The 22,913-nt window shown below is 47.3% G+C and overlaps 1 protein-coding gene across 3 annotated transcripts in view; it reads left to right on the top strand.

The window, feature by feature from the left end:
- Positions 1-22,913, top strand: part of MOB3A (MOB kinase activator 3A) — a 269,915-nt gene that overhangs the window by 47,986 nt on the left and 199,016 nt on the right. Inside the window, exon 2 of one of the 3 annotated variants that reach the window (XM_069649509.1) lies at positions 15,468-15,545. The exons of the other annotated variants lie outside the window; for them this stretch is intronic. The gene's annotated coding sequence lies outside the window, so the exon portion shown is untranslated. The remainder of the gene's footprint in view (positions 1-15,467; positions 15,546-22,913) is intronic. 3 annotated transcript variants of the gene reach the window in all.

Raw genomic sequence — 22,913 nt, 5'->3', positions numbered from 1 at the left:
GGAATTAGCTAGGCGCAAGACTGATCACACAGGCCTGATTTCCCCCGGAAACGCACCAAGATATAAACGACACTGAAGACTCCCTCAAGACCTGCTGTTCTTGACCCGCAGTACTTGCTACTAAACATGGGATCCATCCTACGCCTGTGCAACGCCCCACTAGCTCCGAGTCCTAACTGCAGGAAAGGGACGATTCAAACGGGAATACTGGTACTGAAAACCAGAACAAGACTGGAATCAAGGGGTGAGGGAGTGTTCCGGGGCCCAAAACCACAGTTGCACGTACCTCCGCAACCAGAATAAGGAACACCCTTACAACAGTGAGGCACGGAAACCACGCTGCCGGTGCCATGGGCAAAGATAGACAAACGAAAACTTCCACGCAGAGTAGCATGGATCAATACGCGGTCGCCACCACTCGGGCACCGACATCTCCCACAGGCGAGGACAATCTTTCGCTGAGGGACGTGATGGCCGCTATTGCTAGCCCGCACTCCTCCATGGAGAATAAAATGGACCGTATCGCGGAAGACGTCTCCTTTTTATGCCATGACAAAAACTCACCTCCCGGACAGGAGAAGCGGAACACCGCATCTCTGAAGCGGAAGCCAACATCAGAGGAGTCAACCAACAACTGTCGCAAGCCATGACCCGCCTGAAAACCCTGGAATCTACAATCGATGAAGGAGAGGGCAGATCTCGCCGCAACAATGTGCCCATTCTTGGGCTACCAGGAGAAGGGCACAGCATGGAGCTATTCTTAGAACAGTGGCTTGCAGATATCTCTGCACCCCATTCTTTCCCTAAATTCTTTTCGGTTGAGAGAGCCCATAGGATGCCCTCAGGGAGGCCAATCCTGGGAGCGCCACCCCGCACAGTGATCGCTAAACTGCTCAACTACCGGGACAGAGACGCCCTCCTCCAGCTGTCGCGCTCGAACGAGACAATTACCCACAATGGATCCCGAATCACATTCTTTACGGACTATACCCGAGAAGGTCAACGGGCACGGCAAGCCTTTGAACCACTTAAGAGACAGCTATCCCTCATGAACGTCAAATACAGGCTGCTCTTTCCAGCACAGCTTAACATTTATCATAAGGAATCCACAGTACACTTTACCGACCCGTAGGAGGCATGGAAGTGGGTGCAAACGCACATCGAATGCGACTGGAATGCGAGACCGACGAGACACAGAGGGAGACCCTGGCTCGGACGGGACTGCCCCTCACCCGTAAGAGATCCTGGAAGGTTAGAACTGCAAGCCCCGGAACAGGGAGTGAACCAGAATGAAAGATGAGCAGGCAATTATCCTACACCAAAGGAGCTTCATGGATCGCTGCTATGCAACGATATGCTGTTCCTCGAACTTGCTTCATTGCTGGGTGGATTGCTCCAACACGAGAAACTCGACCAAATGGCGCAGGAAATGGGGCAGACTGTTTCTTCTCTCCATTGTTCCTGACATTAAAGTGTGACCTGACCCCCCCTAAGGTTTGGAGGATCAGTGATGTTCGGGCGACAGGTACTTCAAGTTGGGGTGGAGTATAGGGAGGGGGGAGGAGGGGAATGTTTTCATGATGTTTTGTTTGTTTGAGCATGCCATAGTCCCGAACTATCACCCAATCACAACCCTGTGCATATTGCACCCTGCAGCACCATGTATCGGGATCCTACTCCCGCAAGACATACCAATGGGAGACAGCTCTCCCGACTAAGACATCCTTCAATCCCTCGAACACGAGTTTTAGATGACACAAACCCACTCACCACTGGCTGACCGCCCCAGATCCCTCGGGCTGCTCACCTAGAATGGGCTCTGGAATTAAGAGACGCCTGATTAGACAATTCTTGAATAGACACTCTCACGATGTGGCCAGGTTATCCGAGACACACCTAGCGGGAACACACTGTACCCTTTTCCAGAGAACCAACTACCGGGCCACATTCCACACGGGGTACACCATGGGATCCAGGGGCACCCTTATCCTTATACACAAAAGACTCCCGTTCTTCCCACAGGTCGTAGAACAGGACCCTCGAGGTCGCTATGTATTCATCCTGGATTCGCTCTGGGGGGGGAGACATTGGCTATTGTGTCGATATATTCCCGGCCCGGATTGGGCCAGGACTTATGGATGACCTAACCACTCTTATGGGAAAACACCAGCCAGATCAGTGGCTACTGGGGGGAGATTTCATTGATGTTCTGTGCAATACCATAGATCATACCCACCTTAGAGGGCGCAACCCGGATACCCCCACGAGGCTGTCTAACTTTGTGTCCGCCCTGGGCCTTCGCGATGTCTGGTGGGAACTACACCCCCGAGACAAAGGTTACTCGTTCCACTCTGGTGCCCACGGCTCCCTCTCTAGACTCTATTACCTCTTCCTCCCGAACACAGACCTACACAGGGGGATATCCGCAGAGTTCCTCCCCGGTGGAATCTCGGACCACTCCCCCCTAATAATAGAAATGCAAATGCATGGCACAACCCCTCCTAGAACATGGAGACTAAACAACTACCACCTTGGGTTCCCCAAACTGGTTGACCACCTCACAGAAGTTTCCGATGAATATTTTGATTTAAATGAACTGGCAGTGGACAACCCAGTTACGGTGTGGGAAGCTTACAAAGCAGTGCTGCGTGGAGAAATAATCTCCTGGGGGGGGGAGAGAGAGGAGAGAGACTGACTGACTCCAAAAAATAAGAGGCAGAAGGGGAAATGATCCGGTCCGAGAACATCACCACTCGACCCGACTCTGCTAGACTATGTAGTACTCCCATCATTGACAGCACAACAGCGAGCGGAATTAGACTCAGATCTCTCTGAGTCCAAAATAGCCGAAGCCCTAGCGCAACTCCAAATGGGGAAAACGCCAGGCCCTAACGGATTCCCGGCCAAAGCTTGGCAAAAGCTTGGAGGGAACAAAATAGCAACTCCTCTCTACAAAATGCTCCTCGGCGCCCATGACCAAGGCACCCTCCCACCAGACCTATGTAAAGCCACTATTGTGGTCATTCCCAAACCTGATAAACCCCCAGAAATGTGTGCCTCTTACAGGCCTATCTCACTAATTAATAGTGAAGCCAAGGTCCTAGCCAATCGACTGCAGCCAGTGGCCCACACCCTGATCCACCCGGATCAATGTGTCTTTATGCCACACAAATCAACCCGAATTAATCTGCGTCGACTCCACTTGGCGCTAGAACGGAGCCCCAGTCATCGACGCCCCTCTCGCCTTATTGGCAATAGATTTCGAAAAGGCCTTTGACTCGGTCAGGTGGGACCGCCTCTGGGAAATCATGAGACGCATGGGGTTTGGCGACGGCTTCCTGGGATGGGTAAAATTACTTTACACGAATGTTCAAGCGGAAGTCGGGGTGAATGGTTGGCCCTCTCAGCCCTTCCCTCTGGGGAAGGGCACGAGACAGGGTTGCCCCCTCTCTCCCCTTCTCTTTGCCCTGGCAATTGAGCCTCTCGCCCTGTGGCTCCGCCAAAATGCAGCCTGGACAGGATTTAGATGGCCTGAAGGGCATGAGGACCGAATTTCCTTGTACGCAGACAACCTCCTGACTGATATATCTGGGGGACCCAGCCCGGTCCTGCCCTATAGTGATACAAATGCTTATCTGTTTCGGTGAATTTAGTGGGCTTAAAATTAATTGGGGGAAATCAGTTCTCTTCCCGGTGAAAGGAGGTGCGCAGTTCAACCCCCAAGAATACCGGTATCGGTTGGAACCGCAGGGCTTTCGATATTTGGGGATCTGGGTGACAACGGACCTCACTGCTTATGCAACACAACATTCAACCGGTCCTTGACCATTTTGTCAGTGATGTCCACCACTGGAAGCTTCTCCCCCTCACACCCTTGGGGACAGCCACGCTCTTCAATATGATGACTCTCCCCCCCCACCCCGCACCAACCACGACTCACATTATTGCTGTTTGGAAGCAAGCACACAGATTGGTAGGGTGGGAAAATAAAATGACCACGGCACAACCCCTGTGGGGAAATGGCAATCTGTCCGAGATGAGGAGGCTTGACCCGTGGCCCCAATGGGTAAGGGCCGGGATTCTGAGAGTTGAAGACATTCTTGATGAGGGGGAACTCGCCTCGTTTCAAGCCCTCCAGCAAAAATTCCAAATCCCGGGTACCGAGCGATACCACTATGTACAACTGGCCCATGCCCTGAGAAACCATATACCTGTAAACGCCAGTATCCCAGACTACACACCAATGGAGCGCAACATGCTACTAGCCTTCATCCCCACCAAAAGCACCTCCATTCTATACAATGCTATCACATCCTTTGACACACCTGAACTGACGGGATTAACAGCCAAATGGGAGCTGGACGTAGGTGAGATAGACCCAGAAGACTGGATCCAAGCACTAATGCATCCAAGGGATGTGGCCTTCTTCTCCAGGCTTCGGCTGGTGTAATTAAAAATCTTGCATAGTCTATTACCCCAGAACAGTATTATATAGGTGGAAAACCCGAACTGTCTCCGATGCGGAGAGGAAGAGGGGACCTTTTTTCCCATTCTATGGGCATGCCCCCGAATCCACTTTCTGGAACTAATGCCTGTACTAATGTAATGACCTTAAGATCCTTGCGTGCCACGTACCACTGGACCCAAAGATTCTCATCCTGGGTATTCCGGATGAGATTGCTCTTAATAAATGGGAAAGGTTGCTCCTGAACACAGCAACGGAACTGATGAAGCGTAACGTAGCGCAAAAATGGGGAGCCCCGGAGTCCCCAGCAATGGGCAATGGATATGGATATATGTGCAATGATGGAACACAGAATATACACCGCCAGAGGCTGCCCTGTAAAGGCGGACAGGATATGGGGGAGAGGGGAGGTGGGAAGAGGAAGGACCCTAGATCCTGCTAGACGCAGCAGGGGTGATGAGGTTTAATCACACTAAAGACTTGGGGAAATGTTATGGGTGATACGAACCTGTTAATGATTGACCTTTGAGGCGTGCTAGTCCCTACACGTTGTTGTTGTTTTGATGTGATGTAAAACAATAAATGTTTTATCAAAAAAAACTTTGTCACCCTTTCACATTTCTGCATTCTATTGTTTTTCTTGTTTTTCCCCTCCTATATCTTGCTGTATCGGTTGATATAACTCCTCTTCCTCTCATGTCATTACTCTATCTTTTTTTTTTTTCTGTTGTGGTTGCTACTCCTTTTTGATTCTTTCTTGCACTGCCACTTGTGTTATTGGCCTGCCTTTCTCTAGTCTTGCTTTTCTATTTCCAGCTCTCCCTGCCTGCTGTTGATCTGTTTTTTCTTATGTTAGTCTCTAAATGTCTCCTTTGCTCTGCTTATATCCCTCACTCCTTTTGGGTGTCCTGTTATTTACTTCGGTTTCTCTTCTCACTTTCTTTGTTGCCCTCTCATTGCCCTCCCATTTGTCACTCTTCCTGTTGCTCGAATTCCTGCTTTGGATTGTCCAGTGTGTTCTCTGTGCCCTCCCTACCCCTATAGAGTTGGAGGTTTGTCTCACCAGATGCAGCACGTACATAATGCGGATGCTTTACCAGCACTATATGCCATTTCAAGTATAGCAGCCCTCATGGGATGGGCTTGTTCTTAGCCATTACAGGTATAGCAGCCTTGATGGAGTGCAGTGTCTGTTCAAAGTTGAAAATGGACCCCAGGAGTGCCCTTCTAGTTTCCTGAACCTAAAATGGTAATCACGATTGCCTGTACATAGGCCGACATCTAGTGGTAGTCGCGTAGTATTACATTATTTGTTTTCGAAACTCAAAAGCGAAGTCGACTGGCCTTGCCAGTAATACTATCCCTAGTGTGACATCCACTATACCCATGGTCCTTCATGCGTCGAGGTCCCTCATAGTTTTTTTCCGCCATCATAGTCGGACACATGTTGCAGAGTTCCTTCTTTCTGGCTAACCCATTTTGATTTATACAAGTTTTAATTTAGACTACTTTCTTTACTTTCACTGGCTGGCCACAAAATCTTCAGCGACAGCTTTCGAGGACTAATTCGTTGACGACTACTTGATTGCCTTGACGAACTTTGACTGCAGCCTACTTAAGCATCGATGGGCCTCTGCCCTTCACAGTAGGGAGAGTGTGGGAGGTTCATAACTTTCTTCTCTTTAGAGAATGCCTGTTTCCTTATTCTTTCTTTTCCATACACCTTTTAAATTGTGTCCTTCCTGTAATGGGAAGTTTCCCTGGAAGGACTCGCACAAGGCGTGTAACCGGTCTTCCCTGGGGACCAACCCAAAAAACATTGCAAATCTTGCAAAACTATTTCAGCCCAAGACATTAAAGGACTGTAAGTGCTGGGACCATCGCGCCATGTCCACCAGACGGTTTCCTGCGTGCAAGCCCCTGACTCATCAGGCAGGCCGGCGGTCCTGCTACGGAGACTACACCCGGCGGCTCAAGCACACAAACTGTATGCCACAGAAAGCGGGTTTTTTTTTTTATAAATCCCCCGCCCCCACATCCTGTCCCCCCACCATGGCGGACAGTCGACATATGAGGCACAGGCAGTGTCGAAGAGAAGGTCCTTAAAGTAATCCCTGTCATCTGGCCCATCGTGCTCACGTTTGTTGCATAACAGCCTCCCAAAACAGACTTTGAAGACTGTTCCCGACACGCAAATAAATCTGGCAAACTTTAGGTTGCCGGAGAACCTGTGTCGAAAGACTCTTCGGTGGCCCTTTCCACTAGCTTCAGAATGAGTGAGCTTAACAAAACAAATGTCCCAGACTCCCGTACCCACCTAAAGTCCAAGGTGTCAAAAATTCAAAATCTTTGACACCCCTGTCCTCTGAATCCTTAATTCAAATTCTAAGTCAGTCTCTCTTTCTCTTTCTCTTTCTCCTTCCCCCCCCTCCATCCCCCCGGTTGTCCTAGCTCCACCCAAATGACACCAGAAAAGTTTGACTAAATAATGCGAAGAATGTCACGCTTTGTACACTTCTTTGACCGCCGCCCTGATCAACATTCCAGCCTTGAAGAGCCCTTACAAGGGGAGGCAGCTAAAGACCAACCTGCTGCCAAAAAACTACGAGTAGACCCCGTCCAGTCCAGCACCTCGCAGGACCTTTACCATATTGACTATTCAGGCTCTCAAGATCCTGGTTCACAAGGGGACCAATATGATCCTGACCAGTATTTTGATGATGACGTCTGCATCTTTCAATATCTTGACCAACCCGTGCGTGGCTGACTCCCCTGTGGCTAATCTGCTACAGTACAATGTGCTCCTCCTAAAAGCTGCCAAAGATTTCAAAATTGATACACAAGAGGCACAGGTGGATAAAGACTTTCAAGAAGATATCTTGAGGATAAAACATCTGCAGAACAGTTTGTACCCTTGCTGCAGTCCATTCAGAGGCGCATTCAGCGGCGCATTCAGCCTGCTCTACCTTCAACCTTACGAGGGCTGTTAACCCTCGTATTGAGAAAATGTTCAGGCCAGCCCCCTCCGACCCTTTATACATCAGGGGTCAATTAAAGCCGGACTCTCTCGTCGTTACCACCATGAGAAAGAGGGCGAACACTCCTCTATCCTCTGCTGAGGACCCACCTGGTAAGGAGAGCAAAAAGATGTATACACTGGGCCGGAAAGTAGCTTCCTCCGCTGCATACTAAGTAAGAATCGCAAATAACACCACTCATCTGCTATAAGTTGGGGCAAAATGCTACAACAAATTGAAACCGTCCCAGAGCCATTTAAATCACAGCTCTTGAACTGTGTCTGAGGGTAAGCGGGTGGCCAACTGCATCCTGAAAAATAACCTGAACGCCGCAGATAATGCTGGTTGTATAATAGCAGAGGGCATTCTTATTAAATGCCATGCCTGTTTAAGACAATACGGCTTTAAACTGGAAACTAAGTCACCCTTCTCAATATGCCAATTGGATCAAACGCATTATTTGGGAAAGCTGTAGAGGGCACATTTAAAAGTCCTAAAGAAGAGTAGGACACCATTAAGTCCCTTGGACAACTAACGAGCCCTTTGTTCAAAGAGGCGCATTCACACACACAGAATTCTCAACGATCCTCTAGCTATAGTCCAGGTGGACAAACGTCATCTTGGGGTTCCTTGCAGGGGCAGTCTTCCCCTTGGAATTTTCCCTCCTCAACCAGGGCTCCACCCCCCCCCCCCCAGCCCCAGCCCCAGCCCCCGACCCCGACCCCCAAAAACAATGAAGACCCACTCCAGGTCCCCTCCCATGCCTCTCCAGTTGGAGGTCTCCTTTCTCAATTTACCCACGCATGGCGGGTATCAGCTCAGACAAGTGGGTCCTATCCACTGTGGCAGGGGGGGTTATTGTATAGAACTCAGACGCCATCCAGCCACTTGCCAAGACGGAGCCAAAGTACGCAGGAAGAACTCTCATTCTGCTAAGAGGTCAAAATTCTGCTGGAAAAGGACGCTATAGAAAATCGTCCTGGCAAACCAGATAAACAAGGAGATCTATTAAACTTACTTCCTTGTGCCAAAGAAAGATCTTACAATGTGCCCTGTCCTAGACCCGAGTCCTGCAAACATATATGTCAAGCCACCCAAGTTCTGTATGACAACTCTACAAGGTAACCCCCCCCCCCCCCCCTAAAACAAGGACTACGTGGCATATTTCAATGTTCCCAGTACACAGATAATTCCTGTGCTTCAAAATAGCAAATCAACACTACCAGTTCAAGGTGCTCCCTTTTGGCATTGCTTCAGCTCCAAGGGTATTCACCAAGGTATTGGCGGTAGTGGCGGTGCACTTAAGCATAGAATCTATCCCATTGTTCCCTTATCTGGACGACGGACTGTTGGAATCCCCTCAAATTTTGCAAACGTAATACCTGGAGAACAATCAACCTTGTGTTCCAATTGGGGTTTTGGCCTTGTTCCAAGCATCTCCTAGGAGCTATCATGAAGACAAGAGGGGCTAGTCTTCCCCTCAAACGAAAGAGTTAAAAACATGCTGCTGCAGATACCTCTGTCTCACTGGTCGCCAAATAACTGTACACAAGGCAATTGTCCTGCTTCGGAAGGTGGCTTTGAGCATTTATCTAGCTCCACATGCATGGCTGCGCATGTGCCCAGTGCAGGAGTTGTTTGCGAAATGGTCTCAGTCAAGCAGTCAGTGGGACGATCTAGTGGTTGTTTCGCTAACCCTGTTCAAGGGGACAATCCTTTCACAATCCACCAGTTCAAGTGATACTTACAACAGAGGCCTCACTCTCCGGATGGGGGGGGGGGGGGGCCCATTACCTTCACCACACAGTGCATGGCCTGTGGACACCGACAAGCAGCCCAAAACCACATCAATCTTTTGTAGCTATTAGCTGTACTCCAAGCCCTATTAGATTTTTCGCTGCATCTAGCAGCTCAGACAGTGCAAGTCCTTGCAGATATCACCACTGCCATGTTTTACATAAAGAAGCAGGGAGGCACACTCTCCAAGTCTGTCCAGGCTATCCCAAAAATGTTGGAAGTGGGCACTGAAGCGGAACATGTTCCAGGGAAACTCAATGCTCTAGCAGACACTCTGAGCAGAAATCCTCTACCCGAGGAGAACGAGTGCCAACTCAGCAGAGAAATTCTAGACAGTCTTCTTCCTGTGGGGTATCCTCCTTTAGACTTGTTCACCACAAACCTAAACACACAATTCCCAGACTTCACATCCAGGCTTCCTCAACCAGAGTCCAAGATGATCGCCTTGTGTATCAGCTTGTCAGGGAAATTTGACCCCCTCTCCCCTCTGTCCCCCCCCCCTCCCTCCCCCAAACACTACTCTTCAGCAGAATAGTGCACAAGATGCACCAGGAACAAGCCACACTAATCCTGATAGCCCATATGTGGGCCAGACAACAGTGGTTCCCACATCTGTTCAATCTGGCGATGTGCAAATGGATCAAACTCCTGTGCCCCTACAACATGCTATCCCAGCACGGGTGGGGGGTGGGGGGGGCACACTCCACCAACATCTTCAGTCTATGAACTTGGCAGCCCGGCTCCTGAAGATGGAGTTTGGACACTTAAAATTACCTCAAAAGGTGTACGGATATCCTCAAGGAGGCACGCAAACCCAACAAGTGGAATAGATATGTGATCTGGTGCCGAACCAAAACTTTGAATCCAATTGCATGTACCCCATCAAACCTTCACTACATGCTCTACTTACTAGCTAGACACTGGCCGAGTATTTAACTCCATTAAGGTTCACCTAGCGGCTCTATCCACGTACACCACTTCACAAAACAAGGTGTCCTGGTGGAAATGTCCTGTTATTAAGGCTTTCATGGAGGGAGTAAATAGACTTTACCCTCCCATTTCCAACCCGCCTCTTGGTTGGGATCTTAATGTTGTACTCTCAAAGGTCATGCATCCACCCTTTGAGCCTATGCACAAATCCAGCCTCAAAAACCTAACATGCAAGACTGCTTTCCTAGTAGCCATCACCTCAATAAAACGGGTTAGTGACCTACAAGCATTGTCAGTGCAAGACCCTTTCTTTGATATCCACAATGACAAGGTGGTACTTGGATATAAATTTAGGGGAAAGTATTCCAAGTTCCTTTTTAACCAATCCATTAAACTACCCACTTTCTTTCAGAATCCATCCAACTGAGCTGAGAGAAACCTCCATACACTGGATGTAAGGAGGGCAGTTTTGTACTATGTAAACAAAACAAAAAATACTAAGGAAAATAGATCAACTGTTTGTCTCCATAGCACCTGGCAAGGGTGGGTGATAACTATCAATTTGGAGATGGTGTTCTTTGAAATGTAGTGCATTCAGCTCAACTATTTATCAAAGAAATCCCTGCCTTTCACACCAAGAGCTCTCTACCAGAGGTACACACTACTGTGGCATTTATTGCAAACGTCCCTATAGATGCTAGATACCTTTACTCTATTACTGCATTGAGACACATTCTAAAGCAGATTCACAAATGGGACAAGCAGTGCTAAAACATCTATTTGCCACAGCACCTTCCCGCAACCCACCTCCTTCTCCAGATACTGCTTGCTAATCTATGCATAGCAGGTGATCTAAGCAGATTCACAAGCCTCAGAAGGGATACATTACTCACCGTAATCGTATTTCTGATGCTTGTATCTGCTTAGATTCACATGCACCCACCCTTCCTCTCCTCTTGCAGTAGAAGGTGCATAGATGTCTTTCTGGCTTTATTGCTTCTTATCTGCTGTATTACATCTGTATTCACGTTTTAATGTTACTTCATGTCGGAAACAAAACAATCTGAGGGACCTTGATGCGTGAAGGACCATGGGTACAGTGAATGTCGCACTAGGGATAGTATTACTGAAATGTCCAGTCGACGTCCCTTTTCGAGTTTCAAAAACAAAATCATGTAATACTCTGACTACCACTAGATGTCGGCATATGCATAGCAAGTGAATCTAAGCAGATGCAAGCAACAGAAATGCGATTACGGTGAGTAATGTATACCATGTGTGTGTGTGCGCGCGAAGTGCTTTGCAATGGGGGAAATATCAGGGGTTATGGTCAAAAGAGAACCGGCAATGGTAACTGGAGGGAGCGTTCAGACTTTTTCTTGCTCTACAGCACTTCTGCCCCATCTTCGGGGACAAGCCACACTTGTGAAGAAAGCTAACCAGCTCTCTGTAGCTTCTATAAACAGGCAGGTGGGGGAGGAGAGGGGGTTGGAGGAGGTGCTAGGTGATGCTCCCAGGCAATCCTCCCTAGGAATCTGGGGACATTGGTGGAAGAGCACTTTTTTGTCAATTTCAGCCTCTGTTATATGGGGTTGGGTTGGGTTGGGGTGGGGGGGGGGGTCATCAGCATGCTGACTGATCAGCACAGTAGTGTTCCCATCGGAACAGCTGGCTCTCTAGGAATGCATTAAGGGAAATATGCCTGAGGTGTTACCAACCCGTCTTGGGTCGGTTTGCCACAAGGGACAACTGTCAGCCCCCCGACCCCCAATTTCTGCTTCAGATTTCTAGAGCAGGGTACCTGGGGAGTGGATGCCCTGTCCCTGATGTGGCTCAACCGCCTCCACTATGCATTCCACCCTCCACCCACTGATGAAAAGGTTCCTGGCACAGATGAGGGAGAAGCAACAACTCATGATCACAATTATGGCAAATTGGTCAAAGAAGATGTGGTTTCCTCTGGCAGCTTGCAGTGCAGCCAGTATTTCTTCTACCTCTCCTGCCAAGCCTATCTAGTCAGGGTTTTAACAGGAAGGGCATGCCTAGACTTTATGGGGCTAGGAATGTGAGGCCTCACTCTATCTTCAGGCATCTAGATGACCTACCGTGCCATTACCCCAATATTATGAAAATCCTTTTTCGCCCTGGTCAGAACAGATTCAATTTCGACAAGGAACAGAACTGTACTGTACTGTGCATGTCTGTTTTTAGTTTTGTATTTTATGTGCTTTCTCTGTATGTGTTAAATATTTGTACGTTTCTTACAGGGTTATAGATTTATGTAATTACTTGATGAGCTCATAATGTCATCGATTATTTGAAATGGCAATGATTACTTGCATGATTCTTATATTTCACTTACAATTAATTTTGCTCAATCGAAAATAAAATATATTTAAAAAAAGTGGCTCGTGTTTCTGCACTCCGGTCTCAATGTACCACCATGGTTGGCTTCAGTCTTCTGTTTGTCAGGAACATCTGTGTTGGTGTCTGTCTAGATGTATGAAAGGGTAACTTTTTCAGGACCAAATCTGTCTCCTTCCTTCGTGGGATCGCTTATGCCTTCAATACCCTTCTTTTGAATCACTGGAGTCTGACTGACTTAGTAGGTTTCCCTCAAAACAGTTTTTGGTGGAACTCACCTCTGCTCGTTGAATTGAGGGAACTGGGGGCACGTCTATGAACGAAGGAAGTACTTTTTTGATCATTAAACCAGAGGCTCTGATGCTTGGAGCCAAGCTGCGCTTCGTAGGTAGTCTTTTCCTTCCATCGCTTCGAGGATGACATTTTACTTTCATGCTATCCCTCTTAGGAATGAAGAGGAACAGATGCTTACATTTACTTTTTATTCAATGTTGTAGCTCCATGGAGCACTTGAAAGTCCCACTCATGCATAGCTATGGGATCTGTGTTCAGCTGAGATAATCGAAGAGGGAGGCATACGGCAGGAAAAGACGCTCTATGCTGCACTCGTCCAGAGCAATTTACTTGTGTGGTAGAATTGCAAGATGTGTGTGCGTGTACCATGTAAGTAAATCTCATGTTTTGAAAGCACTCTGTGTTTTCTGTCGCAGACTCCCACACTATGCTGACACAGCAAATTTAGCTTCATGTAATGTTGGAACTTGCAGGCATTAAGGGGTTACTGTACATCAGGTTTGAAAAAATTTAAGGAAACACCATAGACTTGTACAATGCAATACTTCAGCATCTTTATGGGTGTTTGAAAAGACAACAGTGTTAAACCTAAGGGTGCTTCACTTCGGTTCATTCTCCAAACTAAAGGTAACCTGTAAGTGCAGGATGGGAAATCGTTATCCCTCCCCATGCAAAGCCTATATTGCCTAGCCAGGTATAGTCCCTAGCCAAAATCTTTATCCAAGATTCTCACCCTGGCCTTTTATGTTTAATTTCTGCAAAGGAAAGCATGTTTAAAAAAACTCTTACGAAAACCCATCTAACCCCAATTACTGACTTGTGCAGTCATCCTGTGGGTTTCGAAGAGGAAATAGTTACATTTTGGGAGTTTAGATGGAGGATGTGATGTTGAGGATGTGGTCTAAAAGCAACTGCCTATAGAGTCTGATGGTTAAAAAAAAAAAATAGGAAAAAAAAACGAAATTGGTCGCAGGAAGCTGTAGATTAATGAGTCTTATATGTATTTGGTTTGTACGCCCTTTTATCTCCACTTTTAGTTCACGGCCTTATCATATTGCTTAGTACATATGTCTGTGCCCATTCCTCCATAATTATGGAATGTCAGCCCCCTGAAAGAGGCTCCCTCACAAAACCTCCTGTGCCCCATCATCCCTACCAATCATCCAAACCCGGCTCTTCCTGTTTTCACATACCTGTCGTTTTGTCAGCCATGCATTCCTTCGTTTCATCTGTCTGCATGTATGTTATTTCTTTTTTTGCTATTCTTTGTTAGTTTTGTTTAATAAAAAAAAAAAAAAAAAGACGAGAACAAACAGCTATTTGAAAGTAAACAATCAAAGAAAAACGATCAGTAAGGTAAGCATCAAACAAGACAAACGTCTTGATGGACACATGTGATGTTTATCGCACAATTTCCAGCAATGCTAACCACAAGACATTTGTTATTTTTAGTTGGCCTACCGTTGGGAGCAACCCCGGTGCTTGTATACATGTTCTTCCCTCAACAAGTAAATGTCCATATCGCGTCCCCACCTTGAGTTTGTGGGCGGGTCACAGGTGTCCCATTTCATTGCGATATTACATTTTGCACTAATTAAGGCATTCAACAGAGAGTTTCTCATGCGCGAAGAAGCAGTTCCTCCCCAGATATCCAGCAAGGCTAAACTTGGGCCAAACGGCACTGGTTGGCTGATCGTAATTGACAGGCACCTTGAAATAGAACGCCAAACAAACAGTTTTGTACTACAGGACATTACCAAGTCATGTGATGAAAGATGCCCCTTGACACAAGTCGTTATAGGCATACAGGAGTCAGGACTTGGCCTCGTTTAAATCGAATATTGCAAGTATAATATACTCTATGGATGACCTTCATATGGAAGAGTTTAAGTTGAGGCGGAATGGCCGTTTCTCGAGGGGGCAACAATGCACATTTCCAATCCTCCGTTTTTAGAGGACTCACCAATTCAAATTAAGAATAACCTGGTAAAACAAAGAAATGGCCTTGGGATGAGCTCGTCATTAATATTGGCCTCCAGCGGGGACTGCATGGGAAGGTCAGAATACACGTGGAATTGTGTATGCATGCCTAAATTGCGCATAGTGAACTTGATCGGTGGTACATAGTTTAGACTGTGGTGTTAGGGACGCAAATGATTGCAGCCTTCTCTCGAGGATCACGTCTCCTGGTACTGTTTTTCCGTGCCCATCTCCTGGCAAATCTAGCTTAATGGTTTCAGGAAAATCTTTAGTATTCCATAATGGGGCATTCGGGGTTGCCACTCCCGACCACCCCATTATGTTAGTGACCGCCCGATGTGTGCGAACATTTTGCTGTGACGCCAGACGTAGTCCACCAATATTCCCACCGCAGTATAGTGTATGTAATGGGTCCCTGGCTATGAACAAACAGGGTGGGTTCCCAAACCCAAGGGGGAGTCAAATGCCGTCCCCAACCGTTAAACAATACCATGCCTTCTCCCGAAGAACCGATGTTTTTGTGCTAACAGATTTTTTTTATTGTGTATATCAATCAAACGTGAACATTCAGTTGATGGTAGAACAGTGTACTAGTGTGCCTCTTTTGCCTCCACCTCCAGGGCAACTGAAATGTACTGGCTGACACAGCAGCACCTCTCCTCCGCGCTTGAGCGCCAGCTAGGTTGCTAATCCAGCAGGTAGGACCTCGGAACCTGATAAGCACTCTAAGCACCAGCATGCTACTTGTTGCATTCACCCCTGCTTTCTTGTCTTTACACGCATGTAGCCTTTGTAACCTTTTGAGATGCACATTGGTTGATATAAGGGAGCCACTGACCACCCCTTATTCCATATGCAATTGCACAGCAGGAAGACAACCTCCTGGCCGCCACCCATAAAAAGCACTTCACTTTCCATTCCCGTCTCCCTCACCCCACAGGTGGGATATCTGAGTAGGCGTATTGTCCACACAACCAGCTTGATGGGCACAAGTGGTGCCCCCCTTTTAAACTAGAGAATCACGCCCCATTGATAGTAACAGTGTTGCCACACTAGCTGCTACATGTGTATGCAGACTGAGTGACTGGTTCATTGATACCCCTCCCCTCGGATTGTTTTTTGTCTCCCTACTGGCGTTTGTGCTTGGTGCCCAAGCTTTGGCGTGTTGCTTCCGTAATTCAGCTTCTCCACACAACCATGGTCCTGAAGAAGATGGCCTAAACTATTCTGCCATTGAAACCGGTTGACCACACGGACCACGAGGGCTCTCATGATCCTGTAGATGTCCTGAAAAACGAGATACAGACACCACACAGATCAAACTTTAGTTTATACTCGCTTGGAGTGAGACTTTAACATGATGGACTGCAATGCCCATTTTTAAATCATTGAGTTTGTGGGCCACATTGATCGCACCTGGTGATTGCAATACCGAAGGGTGGATTAAAGTACACAATACTCCAGGTTACAACAGCTGATGCAGAATCAACTTGAGCTGTCTCCTGACAGAATCTAATAGCCAGTTCTGCCAGAGTATTAACAGCCGATTAGTTGTGGTCTTGTCTAGCGGTAAACATTTTTTTTAACTGTATTCGAATGCCACAATTGCTAGCGTTGAGGGAAAGAACTTCTTAATCTATCCCTATTAGATAGGCCTTCCACCACACACTACCTAGGGCTAGGCACTCCTGTCGGGGATAGGGTGTTCCCTGTCTATGAGCACTTGCGCTCAATATTAGGAAGGGAACCATTGCTGTGTAGTGCCGAATTGGCCAACGCCAACTGGGAGTCCCAGTACTACTTTTCGACATCATAGAGGCCAATCCCACTCTCCTAGACTGAAGTATAAAAGGCATCTAAAGCCATCCTGGGTTGAGAACCTTGCCACAGCAATTTCCTTGGCGCCTGTTCAGTCTTTAAAAAGACCCCTCTTGGGATATGAACCTGAGTCTTCTGCAGGACATAAAGGCATCTGGGCAGTCATTTTGAATGGGGCAGCATGCCCAAGTAAAGCGGGGGAAGGGCTGACAAGAACTTCACATCTGCAAGAAATGTCCACGTTATAGGAGTCCTATAATGATTGAGAAAAATCGCAGGAGTGTGGCATACCTGAATGCCCAAATGTGTAAAGGTATCGGTGGCCAATTGGGCCCAGGCCCCAGAAAGCCTTGTGGACAATGCAATGGGTCTTGAATTTAATCCTTGCAGCCACTGGGAGCCAATGAAGAGATTTCAGGGCTGAAGTGATATGATCCCGGGGCTTAAGGCCCAGGACAAGTCTTGCAGTCCTGTTCTGGATGAGTTGCAGAGGGCAGAGAGTAGAAGCAGGCAGATTTAGAAAGAGTCTTTTACAATGGTCGAGCCAGAGAGAACCAGAGGTTGAGAGACAGTAAGCTTCTGGGGGAAGGAGAGGAAAGGAAGAATACCTCTAAAGAGGTGCTGTAGGTAGTTTTACTTCTTGGAGACGTCAGGAGTGTGGAGTCGAAGATGGAAAGCATTGGACTCGTTACCTTCACAGCTCTCCCGGTAAACCATTGGACCCCAGGGATTTACCTGCTTTTGGCAAAGTGACTGTGGCTGAGCATTCCTCTTCAGTGATGTCCAAATCCAGAGTCTTTCTGCTGGGGCAAAATAATAGTTAGGTGGGATGCCCTCGCGGATGCATTAAGCCGGTCTGTCCCGCCAACAATATTTGAGTCTAAGTGGATCGGTCAGATATAAGTAAAATCTGCCTCTATATTCTCGAGCTTCTCTAGTCTCTCCTTTTCTTTCTTTGCCAGGACCGAGATGGCCTCTCCCCGGGTCACTGCCTTTAAATCCCTCCCAAAGAATCTGAGGGTCCTCCACTGAGTATTCAGTCGAAATACACAATAGTTTTTTTAGAAAAGTTTATATTCGGAAACTCTTACTAGTATAGGTTCAAGCGCCAGGCCTCGTGACCATGGTTGATGCACAGCCAGAAGAATCGTCGAGTGATAGAAATACCCAGAGGGGGAGGTATTGCATAGCAGAGGCCCTTGCTAGGTCAGTGTTTCACATGAAGCAAATGATCACTGTGGTATAAGTAGGAGTGTGCCCCTGAGTGGAACGAAAAACCCTGCCTGTTGCCATGCAGTGCTCACCATACATCCACTAGTCTGTAGTCCTTGCAAGTTCACATAGTTTAGTCTGTGGCTACTCCCTATTCACTAAATGTGCACCTCTCCTGAGTGTTATTCATAACGTTTTTAAAGTCACCATCCACCAGTCAGCCATGTCTAGAGAACAGGTCTTGTATTTTCAAACGAAAATCAATGCCCGGTGGCACGGAGGGCATATACATTCTCACAATTTTACACTTACATAACCAGTGAGCTAAAGAAATCTCCCTCTAGAGTCCCTGACCAATACTTTGAGCAAAAAGGCTGTATATCTGAATCAAGGTCATGAAAGTTGTGAAAAAACGTGGTCCTTGTCAGCAAGATGAGTTTCCTGGAGGATTACAACAGACGTCTCGTCTTCTGCTTGTTAAGAAATTGTAGTACGGTACTCTTTTGACCCTATCACAGAGGCCATTGCCGTTACAAGACAAACAAGAAAAACTCAGCTCATTATCGGTACTCCTAAGGTGGCAGTAATAAATTGTGAAGAGGCAGATAGCCCTGGTAGCAATCAGCACATAACTTAAGTTGGTGTAGTGGTTGATTACTGATCAAACTAAGCCAACGGGGAAACTCTCACGCCCTATACAGCTATGTAACTCGTATCTGTCGCTCAAACATTAACAAAGCCAAACTATTCAATTTGGATGAGACCACAGCTAGCACTAATTGCTAGCCAAAGCATTTTGACTGTGGAATAGCACCTCGCCCCCCTGCAACCCCTGCTCTCTGTGCATACATAAAAACCCTGAACAGTGTCTGCCCTCCTCTTTGGGCCCAACTAGCCAGGGACAGCAAACCTTGAATTTCAGGGTTTCTCGTTTCCCAGTCCTCACCCTGCACCACATCCATGACAGACGGCATCTTAACGAAGGGTCCTTGGGGCAGATAATCTCCAGTTCCTTACTACTTTGTGGCTGGCGATCTGGTCGAAGTCTCTGGTGCAGTTCAATCCACTCATGAGCCTGCTCAGGGTCCGTAAAGAAGGTCGACCAGCCATCATAGAGGATTTGCAAATTGGCTGGGTAGTAGAGTGCATAGTTAATGTCCAGAAGGTGCTTTTTGACCACGTCAAAAGATTGTTTTGCCCCTTGAAACCAATCGAGTCCAGAAGCACCCTTTGATTTGTGCACCCTTCAGTTTCAGGGAGCTTCCCTTGCACAATGCTTGTAGAATTGCGTTGCATTCTCTAAAGTTCAAAATCTTGGTGACCATCACCCTGCAGGAGGAGGGCGTGGCAGTAGCCAGGTAGTGTGCCCTTTCAACCGAGAAGTAGTTCGACAACCCGGAAGGCCCTAACAGGTCTTTAAACATAGATTCCCAGAAAAGCTCAGCAGACGGTACCTCTGCTCTCGTGGGAATGCTGATCATTCGGACGTTGCTGCTCTTGGATCTTCCCTCTTCATCCTCCATTCTTTTTCCAGGATCTTGGTGTGACGTAATGTCTCTGCAAGTTGACTCTTGACCATGATAGCGTGGTCTCCACTTCACCCACGCAGGCAGAGATTTTGCAGAGATCTGACGTAAACGAACGATCCACATCAGTGTTGAGGGTGCCTATCTTTCGCTACATAGATGACCAGGAGTCGGTTAATGCATGCATAAGATCATGCGTGAAGGGCATCCATCAGGGCAGTCGAGAGGCCATCATACATGTCTCTCGGTAGCTGGCTGGTTTCCCTTGGTATTCTAGCATATGCCTCCTTTTGCTCCTGCTAGCTGGTTTTTGAGAGCTTATCTTTAGTCATGGCAGCAAGCAACAGGTCCCCAATAGTAGTCTAGTCCCTCGTTGAGGGGCAGCTGAAACATGTGGGGGTGATCCAAAAATGTTGGGACCGAGGAAAATTACCCTGTTCAGAAACGGCCACCATCCAGGGATCCACCAGTCAGCAAGTTTCAGCCTACCCCTAGGGACCCAGCACCAGACACACCACCACTGCACAGGGCGTTCTTCTATGGCAGTGGCTCATGGCCGCATCTCACACGCTGGAATTGTGGTGGTGCTACATAGGGAGAGAGTAGGCATGACCACACATACGCGTGTGTGTGTGTGTGTGTGTGTGTGTGTGTGTGTGTGTGTGTGTGTGTGTGTCTCTCATGCCTGCTCTCCCCCTATGTAGTACCACCACAATTCCGGCCAGCACTTACACCTCTTGATCATCACCGACAAGCTCGATCCTGCGCCACCCAGGAGCGCCACGTCTTTCTTGTCTCTTGGTGGTCCAATGGGGGTAACATGAGGGGGGGGGTTGGCGTTGCAGGAGCTGCATCGGGGCCACACTCAATTGGTGGTTCACCAGGACCGAGCAGCCAAAGTCCTCAAAAGGAAGCGCCCATAACAAGGGTATCAAACACAGCCATGTGCGGACTGGCGCTGCACCGAAGCTCCATGCGCATTCGGGAGCCACTGTACACTAGCAGGCCGCAGCTCCGGCTTATCTATTCCGGGCGGCAGGTGTCTACCGCGGGACGGATCCATTGTAGAAGAGATCATGCCCCAATTTGGGTCCTGTACATGGAGTAAAGTTGCTCATATATTTGGATGATTAGCCAGTTATTCTGGAGCTGATGTGGATTGCGACTACATCAGTCGACTCTGCTCTCCATGTAAGACCTATGCCACACAACTATGGAACCTCCTCCCCCCCCGACCTCCCCCCCACCCCCCCTGTCTGCATCAGACTAGCCTTCCTCCAATTCAGAAAATAACTCTCACCTCTTCAAGGAGTCTCTCCTCGTCAACACCTAGGACATCACAACCCCCCCACACCTCTTGCGCCAACATTACTCACTATGCCGTCCGCCCCTCTCCTCCCACCACCGTGTGCAGCTGTACCTCTCCTCTGTATCCTACCCCCCCCCCCCTGTTGAACTGTGCTGCTGTTACCTCCGAAAAGTGCTCCTTTATGCAGCTGTACTGTTGTATACCTCTATAAAGCGCCCAGTTGCTTCTCTAAACTAGGTCCGTGCTCAAATACCATAAGTGTACTTGATCGCTTTTCTTTGTAGTCACCCTGCATTTTGTCTTGGGTGTTTTTGTCAAGGTGTGGAATTTGCCAATTAATGTATCCCTTTTGTTATGATTTCATTTTCGGATTGTGAATGAAGACATGGATGGTTGTGGGTACATGTGTGTAGCAGGCCTTTTTCTGCAGCAGACTTGCACAATTTTGTGTGATTTGACATAGACCATGCTTTGGCACTTAAAATCTCTGCAATGCACTTTTGTCATGGTCCTAGTAGGTGTTGCTTTGGAAGTGGGATGCATTATAAGGTATTTTACCATCTTACCCCAAAAGAGCCGCTTACTAGGTAGCATGGAGCTTGAAGGGGAATTTGCGTCTTTTATGGCAAAAGATAAACTCTAGATACTGGAGAGCCTTCTGGAGAATCGCAACCTACGTAATGTGGTGATTCAGGTGACCAGTAATATCTTCCTTCTCCCATAAATACCTTTCATGAAAGGGTCATGGACTTTCTGACCATCCAAACATAACCACAGTCAATAAAAACCAAGGTTCTAGCAGCAGCGCTCATGGCCATGTCCGATCTATCCTGCATCCCAAGAAACCAAACTTTGTCATAGAGGCCAAAAGAATATTGGACACCCATTGCTTTGTAACTGCCATTAACAAATGTTTGGATGTTACAGAATGTGTGGCCTCCAATCTGCCGGCTCGATTAGCGGTCAGGGTCTTGGCATCCTCCTTCTGTCTCATCGTCACCATTGTACTTCACCCTGTCAAGCAAAGTGAAAGCGATGGACAGAATATGGTATAAGGTGTAGATACAGGAATACATTTTGTCCAAAACGGATGTAGGAGGAGATGTAGAATTTGGACCCAGTTGAAGAGTTTCAATCCTAGCTTTATGCTAATATCTTGTGATCTTGGACAGATCTTTTCTCTTTTATGCCTCCTTCCACCTCTGTGTAAAACTGGTCTCTAATTTGTCTTGGATGTGTGCGTCAGTGAAATGCTTTTGCATGTACTTTCCCTGCGTGTAACCAAGTTCTACAGTTAATTCCTGTATTTGCATTACACTTCAAAATAAAAATTACTGTGGCATGAGTAGACTGCAAGGATTTAGTTAATAAATATGGTTCTTTTTTTAATTGCCAGTTATTTATTTTGTTAATGATGGGGTACATTGTCTTCCATTGGAGAGTATTTCAGCATGAAAATACTACAGCAAATAAAGCCAGTAACATCACACCGGAATACAATGTAGTACATGTGCAGAAAAAAATTGCATGTATACCCAGCTGTTGAAACGTTTTGGTGATCTGGAATAGAGAGTAAAATCATCCTGCACTGACTGTTGCTGTAAAAATAAGGTTTGATCCAGAACCTTGTTCCTCTGCCCCTCACACTCTTAAGCCTCTGCCCTAGGAAAGCTGATCTCGTCGTTTGGCTTTTATCATCACCTCTTTGCTAGCAACCATTTCTTCTTTCCCTCCTTCATCCCAGCAATCTCAAGAAGGATTACAAACTATCTCACTGCAATCAGTGACTAGCTCTCTGTGCTTAATACTGAACTCTTCAAAAATAGAAGTCTTCTTCCTCCCAGTTTCCAAAGTGATCATCCCCTGCCCTCTCCTTCCCACCCGACCTTCTTGCCCAAGGATTGCAACCATGAGGCACTCTTTAATAGTGACTTCCGACTGCAACAATTCATCACTGCCACCACCTTAGTTGCTCGTATTAAGCAGTTAATTATTTACAAAATGTGTTCAACTTCGCTACTCGGACTGACACATTTCTACCTACTGACAACATACTGGTTGCTCTCCATGTACAACCACTGTGTTTTCAAGTTCCTTCTCATAGTCTACAAAGCCATCCATGGTATTACTTCTCGGCATCTGTCCAATGGTCACTTTGCCTACTCGCCCTCTCTCCGTTCTTCCTCTGCAATCTACCTCAC

The sequence above is a fragment of the Ambystoma mexicanum genome, chromosome 1p, assembly GCF_040938575.1.
Source record: "Ambystoma mexicanum isolate Mex_15411 chromosome 1p, UKY_AmexF1_1, whole genome shotgun sequence".
Classification (NCBI taxonomy): Eukaryota; Metazoa; Chordata; class Amphibia; order Caudata; family Ambystomatidae; genus Ambystoma; species Ambystoma mexicanum.
The sequence above is the reverse complement of the archived record's forward strand: the minus strand, read 5'-3'. Positions and strand labels throughout refer to the sequence as shown.